At 36.9% G+C, this 16,546-nt stretch overlaps 1 protein-coding gene across 2 annotated transcripts in view; it reads right to left on the bottom strand.

The window, feature by feature from the left end:
• LOC109058978 (zinc finger MIZ domain-containing protein 2-like) overlaps positions 1 to 15,484 on the bottom strand; it is a 50,812-nt gene extending 35,328 nt beyond the window's left edge. For both annotated transcript variants that reach the window (XM_042733203.1, XM_042733205.1), the window contains exon 1: positions 14,845 to 15,484. The gene's annotated coding sequence lies outside the window, so the exon portion shown is untranslated. The remainder of the gene's footprint in view (positions 1 to 14,844) is intronic.
• Between the last annotated feature and the right edge of the window lie 1,062 nt (positions 15,485 to 16,546).

Here is a 16,546-nt window from a genome sequence, read left to right as displayed (position 1 = left end):
CAGAATTGCATTAAAATCACACACAACCCATATTGTAATAGTGTTTTTTTTTTTTTTTTTTTTGATGTGTAAAATGTTTGTTTGACTGTTTTATCACGGCGATACAAACTAGGAAGTATACAGTACAGCGTCATCCCAGAAACGTGCAATGTGAGATTATTGACAATTTACGTTATTAGCATAGGGTTATTAGCAGGGTGCGATTTGTGAAATAAAAAGAGGGGGGGATGCTTTTGAAAAATTTTATGAAATGTTTTTAATACCAACGGAAATTGTATTTAGTGTGATCTCAGTGTAATAAAACATTGTAAGCCTACGTTTAGGCCTATTAATTGTAATGATTTAATCTCCACGGTTATTCAAACAACAAATTACATCGAGAAAGCGAGCAAAGAACACAACGGAGCTTTTTGAAACTCCGAATCAGTTAAACCATTGCGTCGCCAAATGATTCACTGTTTCGATGCGCTTCAATCGGATCGCGAATCATTTGATTCAGATCTGGACATCAGAGCGGGTTTGCATGATGTTTTTATCCCCACCGGGGATAAAAGTTATTCAGCAGAGGCAGGGATGCATAGACCATAAGGGGGGAAATCCCCCCCATCCCCCCCGGCAAATCGCACCCTGGTTATTAGTCAAATGAGAGAGCGCGGCCGCGGAGATAACTAAATCAGGAATAGGGACTCGCGTCGCGTCAGGGCGTCAGAGCTCGCGCTTGATGCCCTATCAGCTCTTCAAAATTGCATAATGGTAATTCTGAATCTGTATGATAAATTATTTTGCAATCATGTTAGAATAAAGCAACATTTCTTCAAATATGCGCAATTTATTTGACTAAGAGCCCTAACGGAACGGACGCTGCAGTGAAGCTATGTGAACAACACAAAAAATAAAACGCAGCAGACGTGAGCGAATTCATTCGTGTTGATAATCTATTCACAATATAACGTTAAGTTGGCTGAATGGTGAGAGAAGTAGGTTTTAGTTTCACTATCTCAGCACTGATGTGATGATCCGTTAAAGCATATCCACTGCAATGACGGGACATTGACCCGGGAATTCACGGTATAATAACTGAACGGGGCTTGTCATCATAAATCGATTATATTTAGGTGTTTTGCAACTTCAGTGTAGTGATTTATTGCAACTTCAGGAACGTTTACTGCATTCTTACCTTCGAGAGATAACTTATTGATGTGTGATGATGATCACTGAAGCAGCTCCTGTGCTTTCGGTGTGAGAGCGGAACATTTTCCAGCCGCTCCAGCTGTATTGATTGGCCAGGCTCGTGACTCCCAACAAATCAGACGGACGACTGGGGGGGCTTAGTCTAGGCCACAGAGCGGTGCGCTCTGACTGAGGTGGGTGGATCAGTGCCAGATCGCGCATTTCAAAATAAAATGGTTTTATCGGCAAATCGGTTTTGAAAAATGGCCGATGCCGATAACAATAAAAAATGCTTAATATCGGCGCCAACAACAATCAAAACCCATCCCCCCTTCACCTGCATCTCGGATCAGCGTGTCCTTGTCCGGAGGTAGTCGGGGACGAATTGTGATCAGCCATCGTGTCTGCATTTGCAGGTCGACGTCAAGCAAAACCCCGCCCCCTGTCTCCAGAGCGATTAAGAACACCAAGCTGTGGAGCACTAGTGAGACTCGTACACTTATCTTGATTTGTAAAATGTCCCACGACTGAAAATGCTTTTCAAAGAAAACCCACCAATCCATGTTGACTTTGCACTGGTGCCATTCTCTGCAGACATATTTAAATATTGGAAAGACTGATTAAAAAAAATGGAAAACCAGATCTGATCAGTTCTCCAGATAGAAAAGTCAGTTGATAAACACACTTGTGTCCTGAATGACTGATGATCATATCCTCTATAACAAAACACAGATATCACATTAAAACCACATGCACACCAAAACACCAAAATATATTTCCACTAACAATAATAATGAATAAAAATAAATAAATAATAATAATATGATTGTTTCATAATCATAATCAATAAATATAGGTAAACTGAAGTTCTTTGCTAGCAGGTTAATTAACACCCAAACGCATCTTATACACTAGAGATTAATAAGATATATACAAAGCATAAACATAATATTACAGCTTGCATCTACACAAAATGAAACTAATGCACTAGTGAACCTGAACTAAGTTATGCACTAATCAGAATGTGTAAAACTATCAGAATGTGTAAAACGGTTTTCATTAAGTTTTAAATGTTCATAAAATGTTTAAATAACCTCTTATTTGACAAGAAAATGCAAAATCAAAAAAGTAAATAATTACAATAATAATAATAGTAATAATAAGTTATAAATAATGTAGCTAAATAATAATAAATGAAAACATAAATATACATGTAAATATATATATAATTTAAATAAGTTATTTAATATATATATATATATATATATATATATATATATACACACACACAGACGCACACACACAACACACACACACACACACACACACAGTATATATGCAAACACACTACTACAAAAAGTAAATATATATGTATAAAATGTTAATAAAATGTTAAATTAAAAAAAATTACATTAGGATTTCAGATTGTGTAAAATGAATGAATATATTGACAAAACATTGCCTAAGCCTTTTTTTCTCTCTTTAAAACGTTACAAAAAACACTGACAATGAGAGCAATCATAAGGGGAAGGGGAAAAAAAAAAACTAAAAACTTTTCACAGCAAGCAGCTCTCCTGATCCTGACCTCTGACTGTACTGATTTCATTCTGCCCAGATCTGTGACCAGCTCCGGCACACTCGTGAGCCAGCAGACTGTCAAAAGTTTGAGGTATGACACTGCTGGACGGAGTGTACAGTAGTCAGCTTGTGCTGAAGACAGGGGGTTAAGGGTCAGCCAAACCCGACACCCTGTTTGGTTTGTCTGTGACGAGCAGACGGAGAGGTGATGCTGGCTTAGCCGTTCTGGTCCAACAGCCTGCGGGAGTTGCTGCGCCTGCTCTCACCTTGTCATCCTGCCAGCCAGGACTAAGGGCAACATGGGGCCTGAATGCCAGTCACCTTTGTTCTCACCCAGAAAATACGGAGTGTTAAAAGCATTAGTGTGACAAATCTAGTTAGGGATATTTAAGAAAGCATTTGAAAAAGCAAGTTAAGACAGGTCCCTTTCCTGGGTGGTGCTGCTGAAGAGAATCACAACTTGCATCTTGCTTGTTCATTCGGGTGAGAAAGTTAGAAACTGTTTTTAATGACCATTTTGGCTCCTTTTAGAGGTGCTTTCTAAGAAAAAGTGGCTGGAGGAAACTCTACGAAGAACCCATGACTTGGGCTGCATATCAATTACAGATATAACAAAGTCTTGGCAAGGGTGCATGGGCAAACAATAACCTTCACTAACAAGAAGCAAGAACAAACATGCCATTTCAGCCGATGCCAATCAGTAAATTATTAAGCGAAAGCATGAAGACACAGTCTGTTGCTGTAAACGAGTCGCCAGTCGGTTGCACAACAATTTTCTCTTTTCAACATTCACACTCTTTTACTTCACCATCGGCTTTGTTCGCTCACAGAAGGCTAGCGGAGGCAGGATAGAGACGCGGGGCTAATGAGACATCTATCAGAGCCCACGGTGTCCCTGTCACTGAGAACAGAGAATCCATTAACCCTAGTGACCTTGCTTGGTTGTGTCCACTCCACACTAACCAGACAACACCACTGCCACCGTCAAAGCCTGAGGAGGAACGGCTCATTACTGCAGAAAACAGGCTGTGGTAGGGAAGGGTTGTGAGGAGGGATATGTGCACTCATGGTTCGGCCAAAAGCACAATTTCATGTTGTTGCAGATCGATTTGCCTGTAATTCAAATCAGACTCAAAAGCTGCGGCACACTACTAAGCAAATGATCAACTGAACCAAATAAGAAGCCTTGGTGTCAAAAATAGATTTTTACTCCACACAATGCCACAATGTTTAATTATTACAATTATTAACTTTTAAACCCAGTTATAGATGTTAACATTTTATTTGACAAGACAAAATAAAATCATAACATTTTATTTGACAATTAAGTTCAAAATAAAAACAACTTAAGGTAACAATAAGTAATTAGTATAGTAAAAAATAAATATTTAAATAACCCAAGTAATATAAATACATTATATTTAAATGTATTAATATTAATTATTAATATGTATTATTAAAAATGTATATATATATAACCTATATTTTCATTATTCATAACATTATTATTTTTTATATATTTAATATATTAATAAATTAATATACATTTCATTATTTATAATTTTATTATTTATAGTATACTATCTGTTGTATTGTTATAATATATTGTATCCTGATTTTCACACTGCATGTCCATTTTACAACAACTCAGCAAACAGACTCCCCATGAATAATCTGGTCGTGTTGTACGGCCAACAATATTGCGTATTTCTTGAGCAAGGGTCCTCACCAACCCCCCTTGCCCTCTTTTTGTCCTCATAATGATGAATTGCACCTTGCCGTCCTCACACGGGAAGCTGCGCCATATGGAGGGTGTGAATGATGACATAGAGCGCTTCTCTCTGGTGGCCAGATTAGATGGAAACAAGCCTGTTTGGGGAGTTGCCTTGTGGCAGGGCAGAGTTGCGGAGGACCTGCGTCAGAGCCCGGCGTGGCTGATGGGAAGATTAGACACTACAGCGGCTGACATTGCAGATGAGACCGCAGGAAAGATTCATTTTGACAACACGTCCGGTTTTCCTGCATGAGCCAGAGCGATGCATACCCTTGTCGTCATTCTGATCTGATTCTGTTGTTATCAGTTTCAGGCGGCTCATTTTAAGAATGATAGCTTGTGTTTTATACAGATTTCATTTAACTATTATTTTCAGTCTTCTTGCTAGTTTTAAGCTAGTACAAAAAGGATGGTAAATGTACATGAATGTATTGTAACATCAAGGCTCAATGCATTTGAATGCATGCGCAAACCACTAAACCACAGCACCCACATGTTGCCCAACAGATCTAAAGTGACAGTTCACCCAAAAAATGAATATTCACCCTTATGTCGCTCCAAAACTGTGAGATAATTTCCTATACGAAACAAGAATGAAAATTATTTTTTAAAGACCATATTTTGTCCACATAATAAAAGTCAGTGTTCAAAAACAAAATTGGACCCCACTGACTTACATTGCATGGGGGGGTGGGGAAGCCATTCAGATTGAACTGAGAGGTTAGAAAGCTCCCTTGACGGAGAGACTTTATCAAAAGGAAGATGCTCACTCGGCGTCCCTCTGGCAGACAAGCACGAGATTAGAAACATTCAGAGCTGTCAATACAAATGTTTCTTTTTGTGAGGGCCGTTGGTGTCTGAAGGAAGGATAAAAGAAGTTAGAGAGAGAGACACTTTGCTGCTTTGTGTTTGAACTCACATAGTGTGTTTAAGCCTTTTCTCAGGTGGCCAAACGCCAATACAGTAGTGTATTTGAGAGTGTGTATAACAAGACATCGAACACAGCATCTAATCCTTCTTATCTGTACCAGCTGTCACCACAGTCAACTAAAAATAAGAGGCGGAAATCGACGCCTCATACCTTCTCACAAACTAGTTGACTGGAATAAATAAAAGTGTTCAATTCAAGTTACGTTCAGTCTAGAATATTTGTGGCATAATGCAATAAAGGTGAAATAAAATAAAATCTAAATATTAGACAAAAACTTAAACTTAAGACATTTTTCTTCAGCGACTACCCAAAATGAAAGAAGTTGAAGTAGTAAAATTACTAAAACTGTTATAAATAATAAATTAAAGCTACATTGAAATATTACATAATAATAATAATGATTGTAACAGAAATGCTAAAACAAATTAAACTTAAAACTGAAAATATAAAAAAACTAATCAAAAATATTAATACAAATATATTAATACTGTAATAGTATACAAATAAAACTAGAATAACACTGAATACTATTATTAATACAAGTTTAAGTGCCTTCATAAAATAAGATAAACATAAAATATGAGCTAAAATTCATATCACATTATTTTACACTGTCCAGGCAATATCGATATTATATTGTGATATGAGAAAAAAAATTACAGGCAAAATATTTTAATGTTATATAACTAGAAAAGGTAAGGGATTGGACATAGACCTGAAATCATCAATGTTGTTAACATTTGTGCTGCTTAATATTTTTGAGGAAACTATTTTTTCTCTTAGTTATGAATATTTGAAATTGTTCTTTGTGTCAAAGCACTTCAATTATTTACTTATCAGTCAAGTCTTTATCACTCTGCAGAGGTTTATTTTGCAAAATAATCTGCTGACTGTACACTATCCCTAAGCCTTGCCGCTCCGCCCAGTTTGGGAACCACTGGAGCAGGCGATTTGCACTCTATTAATTTGGTCTGTTACGATGCTCTGTGTGTTTTATTACTAATGCCTGTGTAGTACAGCGTTGCACACAGAGGACAAAAAAGGTCAGGCTTGAATCTTCGTCATTTGTTTTAAAATTTGCAAAGCGTACCAAATTGCACAAAACTATATAAATGCAAAATTTTAATTCATGAATATATATTGGTATCCTCAGAACAAGTTTGGAAAAGTTCAAATCTTTGGAGGGTAATCAGTATTATGCCAAAATTGAGTTTAACTTGTATTAAAACCAGAAGATTCCTTTAACAAATTTTACATAATATTTCACAAAAAAATTCACACAGACGAAGGAAGTCTCATGGTGCATTAATACCCAATAGAGATGCACAGATCGACCGGCCAGGAACCGGAATTAACTGGTTTTCCACATGATCGGCTCGGACTGGTGACCGGCCGCTCAGTCTGCCAATTCGGAGCTGGTCAGTTTAGACGTCACATATACGGCGACTGATAATGTATTTATGTCGTGCAACATGAGGCTTGCCCAGCCTGAGTGAGTCTGAGACTCGTGGAGAAAACAAAACAAATAAGCGCAACATTACTCACATAAACTTATAGATGCATACTGCGGTAGTAAAAAACAAGAAATTTATAATAGGCCTATAAGATTTAGGTACATTGCACGACCAAAATGTTTCAACATGAATGCGGTGTAATTTTATACAATAGTAGTTCAATAAACAAGAAGTTAAAATTAAGTGACTTTCATTTTTAGAGACAATATTGACTGTTTTTGCTCAACTTCGCTGATGAAAATAGTTCCAGTCAAAGCCACAGCAGAACTGTTTTGTGTGTCGTTACTGAATGAATCCATGTTTTTGAACTTATCAAGCAAGTCAATGATTAAGTAACACATTCATAAAGATAGTAGTCACTTGCCTCGTTTCTGAATGAATCAGCCATTTGAATGAATCTGTTGAATAAAGGACTAATGACTCACTCATTGAAACTACTGGTTTGGTCTCATACTTAAATCTATCATTGCATTTTTCCCCCAAAAATGTATTTGTATGTTTAAAAAATATTTCAAACATTAATCTTATAAAAAATTTTTTTTTTTTTTTGCATTAAAAAAGGATAGATTTTGGTTTGTATATGCTGTCAATTATAGTTTTTAGAAAGAAAATCGGAAACAATAAAAATCAGTCTCGGCTGGTCACACTTTGAAAATTGCAATCGGTGCATCTCTAACATCCAACATTATTACTTTTTACAGAAGTCTTCAAACAATCTGGCAGGGTGTAGCATATGGACAAGTGGATGACCACAGACACCTAATTGTACTTGAATCACATGATTGGCCAAAAAATCGAGAGAGAAACCATTAGATGCTTGTTGTCTACAGGAGCACCCCTTTAAGTGACATTCCCAGGATTCCTAGCAGCTGGTGGAAAGGTACTCCGCGGTGACCCCTGCGACCCTTGCACATTGATATCCGAGACAAAGTGTCTTTACCTTTCTCTGAGGTTACAGCCGAATAAACAGTCCTCGGGCCACAGTCCCTACAGGAGCAATTTGCGTGAGTGGTCAGAAAAGAAAAAAGCACCCCGCCATCCCAAAGAGATCAAAGCTATTCCTGCATATCCAAACATATGGGGGGAGTGAAGAACATCAATTTGCAGAGCAAACGGCAGCTGCTCTGAAAGAGTTATCTGCCCCCATCCCAGAGCACTCCATGTCCACCCCCCACTCCACCAGTGCACTCTTCCATCTCCAACATCTATTACAACCCCCTACACACCACTGGAAGTGGAATTTACTACTAGTCTTTGAAACGACGGGCTGTGGAATCATCTTGCCTCCTTTAATCCCGTTAGATGTGCTTCCGTTTTTCAACAAGGCCTTTGAAGGAGAAAAGCTTGCCACCTTTTGCCATTAGCGAGGTACAAAGCAGGGCCATATGATTTCTGCGATGCAAAAAACACAAATGAATGAACGGATTTCACATAATAAACTTTATAATAAACTTTTTAAAAAATAGAAGAGTTTAACTTGAAGAAATTGTGACAGAAATGTAGAATGTAGTTCTCAAAGTAATAATAAGATTATTACAAATTTTCACATTTTCTTCCATGTTTTAAGAAGTAAAACCTCTGTTGTGCAGCACTTTGTTTGCCAAGAAAATAAAAGGAAATGTTAAATTTTTATTTGATAACATTTTGAAAGATTAATTGAATTGTTAATGTTTCATTTGATATCACGTTTTTTATAATATATTTTTTTTTATTAAACTGAAAATGCAGAAAAATTAATAGAGACAACTATGAATTTCTGAAATTAATAAATTAATTAATTAAAAAAAGCATTTATTTATTTTACTGATTAATTTCATGAATAAACTTTATAATAAAAATTTTGAATATTAAATTGTTGAGGTTTTATGGATTGAACGGATTTCACATAATAAACTTTATAATAAACTTTTTAAAAAATAGAAATAGGCAAACGTTTTGTTTATGTAAATGTAATTAAACCATTCAAATGGAATTCAGAAAAAAGTAATGGGAAATTGAATTTTGAAATTTAGGAAAAATGTTTAAAGGGCCCAAACAAAGCCACGGTGATGCGGTCTGGATCTCAGTGCCGACGTTATCAGATGGCCGTTTGGGAATGCCAATCATCCAAGGATGGCCACAAGTCTCGACACTTTTGAGCCAGCAGCCTGCAATCTGACTTCAGCAATTTCCAGAGCGTTCCTCAATGAGGTTGAAACATCTAATTTGTCTGTTGGGAGAATGTGTGCGGTTGAGAGGGGGAAGCAAAAAAACGAAAGCAGATTTATCCAGGTTTATGACCTCTGCCCTCTGGCTTTGATCCAGCAGAGGTGTGTGTGGGTAATAAAGCTGTGCTCGCATGCACACAGCTAGTCAATAAGAGGTTACTCGTCTCTCTGCGCCTGTCCTATAATGTACTGGCTGTAGGGGCAAAACAGCAGGCGGATTACAGCTATGCCTATCCGATGATCTTCAGGCTGTTCTGTAATGCTGCCACCCGCCTGTAAACACGCCGCTTGAGCAATGTCTGAGTGGCGATAGTGCAAGATCTCCTTCCTGACGCACGTCTCCACCACATTCTACGTGTTATCTATATGAAAACTTATTTTAGATTTATTAAGTCCACATGATTAGTTTTCCTCCATTTCAACAACAGAGAGCCTTTATTAATCTGCATCTTGAAGCGGTTAGCCATTGACATCACAAGGGAGGGAAAACAGCCACGGAGCGGCTCGAACATCGATTGCATTGATCTGTACCTCAACATCTTAATGTTTAATCACAAAGCAGTCCCCTTTACTCCGCTATCATGTGATCCCATTAAACCCTTTAACCACATCTCTCCCCAGGTGGACCGTGGGGGTCCGCGCTTCATAGGGGCTCTCGGATGCTTGGACATTTAATCCAACACAATTGATGACCACAGAACAGAACTCAAGAGAGGAAATTAACGTACCGGAAGGGTTTTTTTTGAAGCCATGCTTCAGCGCACCAAATATAGCCTGACTAGATCCATACGTGCAGCAGAGACGTTGATTTCAACACTGTGTGCATTGCTCACTCCGCAGATATAAAAAGAAACTCCCCCAGAGTACTGAAACAGTGAGGCAGACAGAAACGAGAGGGCATGGCCGTGAATCTGTCTGTGTGAGCTTTTATTGCTGCAATCTAGAGCACTACTCTCACTTCACAAGAACTAAACTATGTTCAACCTTACCAATCACCTCCAAGACAAACGTTAACACGATACGTGTCTAGTTTGAAGATCTGACTGAATTGCTAAGGCTATAATTGACATGTAGGCTAGTACTAGCATACTGTCTAATGCATACGGTTTACATTTTAACAGTATAAACCTATGTAGTGAAGTTAAAGGTGCTGTATGTAAGTTTTTGACTCTACTAAAGCATAAAAATACCATAATATGTTTGCAGATATTTAAGAAACATGTTAAGTTAACATACTTGTTTATCTGAAAAACAATGCTACAGTCAGTTATTCTCCTTTGAAAATGTGCATTCTGGGCCGGAAAGTCCGTGTTTGTTTTGGTTTGTGAAACCCGCCCACTTCCAGTTTACCCAATTGTATTTCGGCACGCTGGGTTGCCAGTTGGTGGAAAATACAGCATATTTCATTTCGCTCATCGTCAAGTGCGCTCGTTCCTGTTTGTGTCGTCAATCTGGCTACCTGAGTGTGCGTCAAGTCTGAGGAGGAAGGGCCGGGTGAAAAAAACCCTCTCCGATATTTTGAATTTGGACTGCAATACCTAGTTCAACCACTCGGTGTCAATCCTACATACAGCACCTTTAAGTAATAACACTTAACCTCACCACAAAGTATGTTCAACTCAGCAAGTGGCAATGAGTTCAACAAGAATAAAGTAAATTTTGCATTTTTTAAACCCTATTTTAACTTTGCCAATGCAATTGCTTGAGGAGTAAAAACTCATGGTTTGGGGGGGAAGATAATTTTTTTGTTTGTTTGTAGGGCACACTTCAGCCAAAAATATTTCTGATCTAACTATTTTATTTAATTTTTATTATTATTATTATTATTATTATAATATATATATATTATTATTATTATTATAATAATATATATATATATATATATATATAAATGTGTACAGAAAAATAATAAAATTTCAACACCAAAATAAAAAAACTTAAATACTAATATAAACAATGGTAAAATTGCAATACTAATATAAATGGTCTTATTTTCTTCGTTAAACCATCAATATTTCATTGTGGCCCTTAAATATCTTCTTTATTTCTGACAACAGCGTTCATAAGTGCTTCTCACTACAAGTATGGAAAGACGTATGTTGTGTCCCAAAAGCAAAAGTGTCACTCAACACTGAAAATAACGGATCAGGAGGTAGGCCTACACACAAATAAAACAAGAGTTTCACTCTGAAACGTGGCGTATGTATTTATTTAATCAAATCGAAGTGTTCGCTATTTGATAATCGCACTAAGCCATAACACAATTTCTGTTTTATTTTGATTAATCGTGCAGTTCCACATCTGACTCATTCAGAGTCAGGTTGGGCATTGTGGGATGCCGTGTCATGCATTGTGCTCTACATGTATACACCACATTTAATCATATACATTAAGCGATTCATGTAATATAGCACATAAAGAAATATGCATACAGCAAAAATAGTATGTTATTAAGTCACTGTGAACATAACAACTTAAAAACTCAAAATAAATATGCTAAAATATGAAGAGATTTGCATGTGGAGGAATCACTCTTCCTGGACAGCCTTTTATTCATCATCGTGTGAGGTCTGGATTAAATTACCTGCTCATCCTTTTGTTCGTACAGAAGGGCCTCTGTTGACACATCCCCTACAAAACTGCTGTCTTCACACTCCCACTCTGAGCCAAGGTCAATCACAGTGTTTGCACAAACCAAGGTTAAAAAATAAAGCGATAGGTTTCCCAGTGCAATGGCTCTATTTTAAAACGCAGCTCCTGTCCTCAAAGACACGGCATGCTAATGGAGTGGCTTACTGTTACAGCTGAGACACGTGCATGGAAGCTACTAATCATTAACAAGTGAATTTAAGTCAGATGAAAAGACTGATATGAGTCGCGACTGTCAACTTAGAAATATGACAGGAACATGTGTTAAACACTGTTTAAATGGCATGAAGAACTGCAGCTATGTTACAGTATATACTATACACTATTAATGCATACTAACAATGCATTACGCAAAGATAAACATTAGTATATTACATAACGCTTACTACATTGCATGCTTAATTATGCAGTCTTTTTATCATTTTGAAAATAAAAATGCAGTGCATTTTCAAAATCAAAATAAATAATAAATTAAAAATAAAAATTTTCATTTTCAAAATCCAATTTTAAATCTAAACTCAAATGTATTTATTAAATTGTTTAAAATATTTGAAAGACATTCATGTATAGATAGATCGATAGTTCTGATAACATCAATACTACTATAAAATATGACTACTAAATAGTAATAATGTATTTTTAAAACTTTTTATTTAGTAATAACAATGTTTTATTATTTTTATTACTATGACTACTAAATAAAAATATTAAAGAAAATGTAATAAGAAATTATTATTGTAATTTAAATACAAATACAAAAGTTGAGAATAAAAAATAATATAATAATTTAATTTAACAGTAAAACTGTAAATTTACAGTACTAATATTCATGTCTCTATTCCCAAAATTGTTGATTTGATGTTCTTTAATATTTTAGTAGTTATTATTATTATTATTATTATTATTACTACTACTGCTGAATAAAAATATTAGAGAAAAATAGGAAACATGACTATTGTAATTTCACTGTAAAAACAAGAATTAAAAAAAAAAGATATATTCATTTAAAAGTAAAACTATACATTTACAATAGTAATATTTATGGCTGTCTTATTTCCAAAATTGCTCTGATTGCATATCAATATGACTAAAAGAAATATGACTACAAAATGTTTATTTAGTAATAATAATATTAATAGTTTTTTATTACTATAATTTATTACTACTAATTAAAAATATTAAAGAAAATATTACTATTTTGTAGTCAAAATCTTTTATTAGAAGTACTAACTGCAATCTGTGACTATTGCAAATTTACTGTAAAATACACAAATTAGAATATAAATAATTTTACAAAAAAACTGTACATGTACAACACTAATATTTATGTCTTATTTTCTTCATTGTCAAATGTTAAACCATCGAGCTTTCAAGGTGCTCTTGTACGCAAATATTACCTAATAATACCACAGAAGCGCTGTACAAACTCTGAGCACATTTAATAATATTAAGCTTAGGCCTGTATCCCCAGAGAGAGGCAACACAAAGCCATGACACTCCTCTTTAGGACCAGAGCTTTACTTGACACTGCCGAGGCCGGCCTGCCATCAATTATTGACTAAATCCTCACAACGAGAAGTGCTTTTAGTAAACATTTCCTCGACACATAGGGCACACATGAAGACAATGCAATGTTCTGAGTTAAATATTCATAAAGATAAGTAATGATGTCATCATTTCTTTTTAAAACCAAAAGAATGGCCGATGCTTTTCGTCCAGAATAGCAGATGGCTTGGGTTCTTATCATAATTAAGTGATCTATCACCGATAGTCTTTTAGAATGACACGACGCATGCAAATTAGGGCCTAAAAAAATAGAAAATCAGCAGAGGGATGTCTGTGGCCATCATTTGACCCTTAGGGAGTCGAGACGGGTGGCACAACATTTGTCGCCTACCTGGTCTGTGACCCGCAAACACACAGCCTGTAATGCCGAGGTTCTGTGCACCACCTTCACCATCTGTCCGTCTCACCTGCTGTGTCGTTACCAGCCTAAAACGACTCCCGCTACACCAACCTGCCTCTAGGTGTGCTGCCAATATGTAAAGCATCAGGGTGGAGCGCTCTATCATGATGCTAATGCAAAAGGTATTGTGATGCGACAGGCAAAACCCCCCTCCCATGCTGCCCGGTGTATGTGGAGCAACTCGGTTTCAGCTTAGATCCCTAAAAAGACACCTCAAACAAGGAAAACAAACATGCATTTCACACACATCCTGATATTTACATCTCCTGAAGCAGATCCTGTGATCTCAGGTGACAACATTTTGAGTTTGGTATTCACAACAAATAAATTTAAAACAAACAGGGAGACACAATGAAGTAATCACTGTGACAGGCAGCACTGAAACACTGGGTTCTCAAATGCATTTATCTGTGAAACTCACTTAACAGCATCCAGCGTGATCTAATAACAGCTGTACTGTATAATATCTCACTTTGCACTCCCCAGATCAGACCTGACCACATTTAAACCCATGTTTGCATTGAGGAAAAACTGAGAGTGCACCAGCTCAAACTGAGATTGACTGTCTAGCTGTTTATTTCACACATATTTCAGACAATCACCACATAGCATGAGTGTGAAAGCATGCAGAAGCCTAAATGAATTCAAAAACCCTGTCTGAGTCGATTTATAGTGTCATTTCACACATTTTTAAAGACATCCAACCCTGACTGATCACCCAATTCATGCTATAGCATAAGGTATTTAAACTGTAAGCTCGTGTGCATGTCTTCATCCTTCCTTCACTTGATCATTTGAGGGAAACGCACATGTATAACCGATTATTGCTAATTTGACAGCTGGAATAAAGAAGTTAAACGCAAAGAAAAGCAGGAAACGACTGCACAGGGCCATTCAAATCACCAAGCACGATTGAAAACTAAGCCCTTTGAGTCTTGGATCACACTAAATATCGCTACACACATGTGCACATACAAAAAAATCTTCTAAATCGCGTAGGAAAGCGTAATTAGATGAAAGAGATAATACAGATAGCTCTAATGATTCGTCCTCACCTTCCACTCCGGCTGCCCGAGGTTGATCTGTTGGCTGGATTTGATTCCGTGTCCGGCTTTGCTTGTGAGAAAATCCTCTCAAAACGTTCAAAAAGAAAAGATGAGGACCTGTTTCGATCCTCGCTGGGTTGAATCGGATAAAAACGCAGCCGTTTGTGTCTTTTCTTGGACTTCTAACGTTACGGTTACCTCAGAACTCGGAAGCCGTGCGAGTACGTTACGTTAAACCCGGTAAAATTGGATCATATTATGTGTGAACGTGTCGGATTTCTATTCATATGATCCATATGTTGTGAAATAAAACACTCTACGCGTTTCGTCTCCCGGCATTTGTGAGGTTTGATGAAATGTTTTTGTGTAAATCCAAAGAGCGGCGGTTGCTCTCGCGCTGCTTCTGCTTCTGCTCCTGCGCGCGCGTGCGTGTGTGTGTATGTGTGCGCGCGAGTCTGCTCGACTGCATTCCTCCCTGTATTGCACAATGAGTCGCTATAATTTATTCATGAGATCATGGGGATGGAGGTGCTCTGTCTGAAAAAAAGAGAGGCAGTTTTTTCTCTTTCTTGCTTGCTTTCTTTATTTCTTCCTTTCGGTCGTTCTTTCTCTCTCTCTCTTTTTGTCACTCACCCCCTCATCGCCCTCCCCAGCTGACTGACTTCCCCTCGAATGCGAGACTCGATTAATGGAGCTTCGAGAGCTCGATCGAACGAACAAGGCTGGGCTGGGGTGGGTGACGATTGTGCTGCACTCGATGATGAATGAAATATATGTGGGATTCTCCAATGAAGGGCACTTTAAAGATGATTTAGCATGAAAATCTGACTTTTTCAGGTTTTGAGTGCTATAATCCGGTCCCCGGTGCATCTACCAGCCAAGGAAACCAAAACCAGCACATTTTTCTGCAAGCAAAACCAGCGCATCTGATTTCGCTCCCCTAGTGACGTCACAAAAGGATCTCATTTTAATATTGTCGCCCCTTAATCTGTAATTTTCCACCCACGGCGCCGTAATTTCGCAAGCGACAAAGGTGTACCAGCTCTAATACCATGGTGAAAGTTTGAACAAAACATGCTAACTGTTCTGTCTTTGGCTGCACTGACGAGCACAGAACACACAATAAGACCTCATTAGTTAGTCTTAGTTAATCCATTAACATTCACAATCAGCAATAGCTACATTTGCTACAGAAGTTATTAATCTTTGTTAAAAAATACAAGTCTTAGTTCATGTTCTCTCATTAAATAACACAGTTGCAACTTCCGATTTTAACAATGTGTTATTAAATACTGGAAGATTAATGAATGTTCAGAAAAAAAAAAATTATTGGTTGTTTATGTTAACTAATGTTAACTAATGAAGCCCTAATGTAAAGTGTGACCGAACAATAAAGAATCAAAACACTTTCAAACATTAATTTAGGGCATGTTGTAGTCCAGATTAAAATGTAAAAAAAGTTTGAAAATAAATAGCCTATTAAGTCTAAATATTTAAGTATTTGTCGCTGTGATGAACATCATTAAAATGTTTAAAGGGTGTTTTTTTTTTTTTCTAGGTTTGATTGTGTTTATGCGGTGCAGTCTAACATCTGTTAATGCTTTGTTTAAAAAAAACACATTGTTTTTTACATAATTTACCTTTATTCCACACCGTTCGGTCCCTTCTCTGAGGAACGCGCTGGTCATGTCCTGCTTTTATGAAGCCCCTC

This window comes from Cyprinus carpio, chromosome B10 (assembly GCF_018340385.1).
Source record: "Cyprinus carpio isolate SPL01 chromosome B10, ASM1834038v1, whole genome shotgun sequence".
Taxonomy (NCBI): domain Eukaryota; kingdom Metazoa; phylum Chordata; class Actinopteri; order Cypriniformes; family Cyprinidae; genus Cyprinus; species Cyprinus carpio.
Note: the sequence above shows the minus strand (reverse complement) of the source record. Positions and strands in the feature narration are given on the sequence as shown.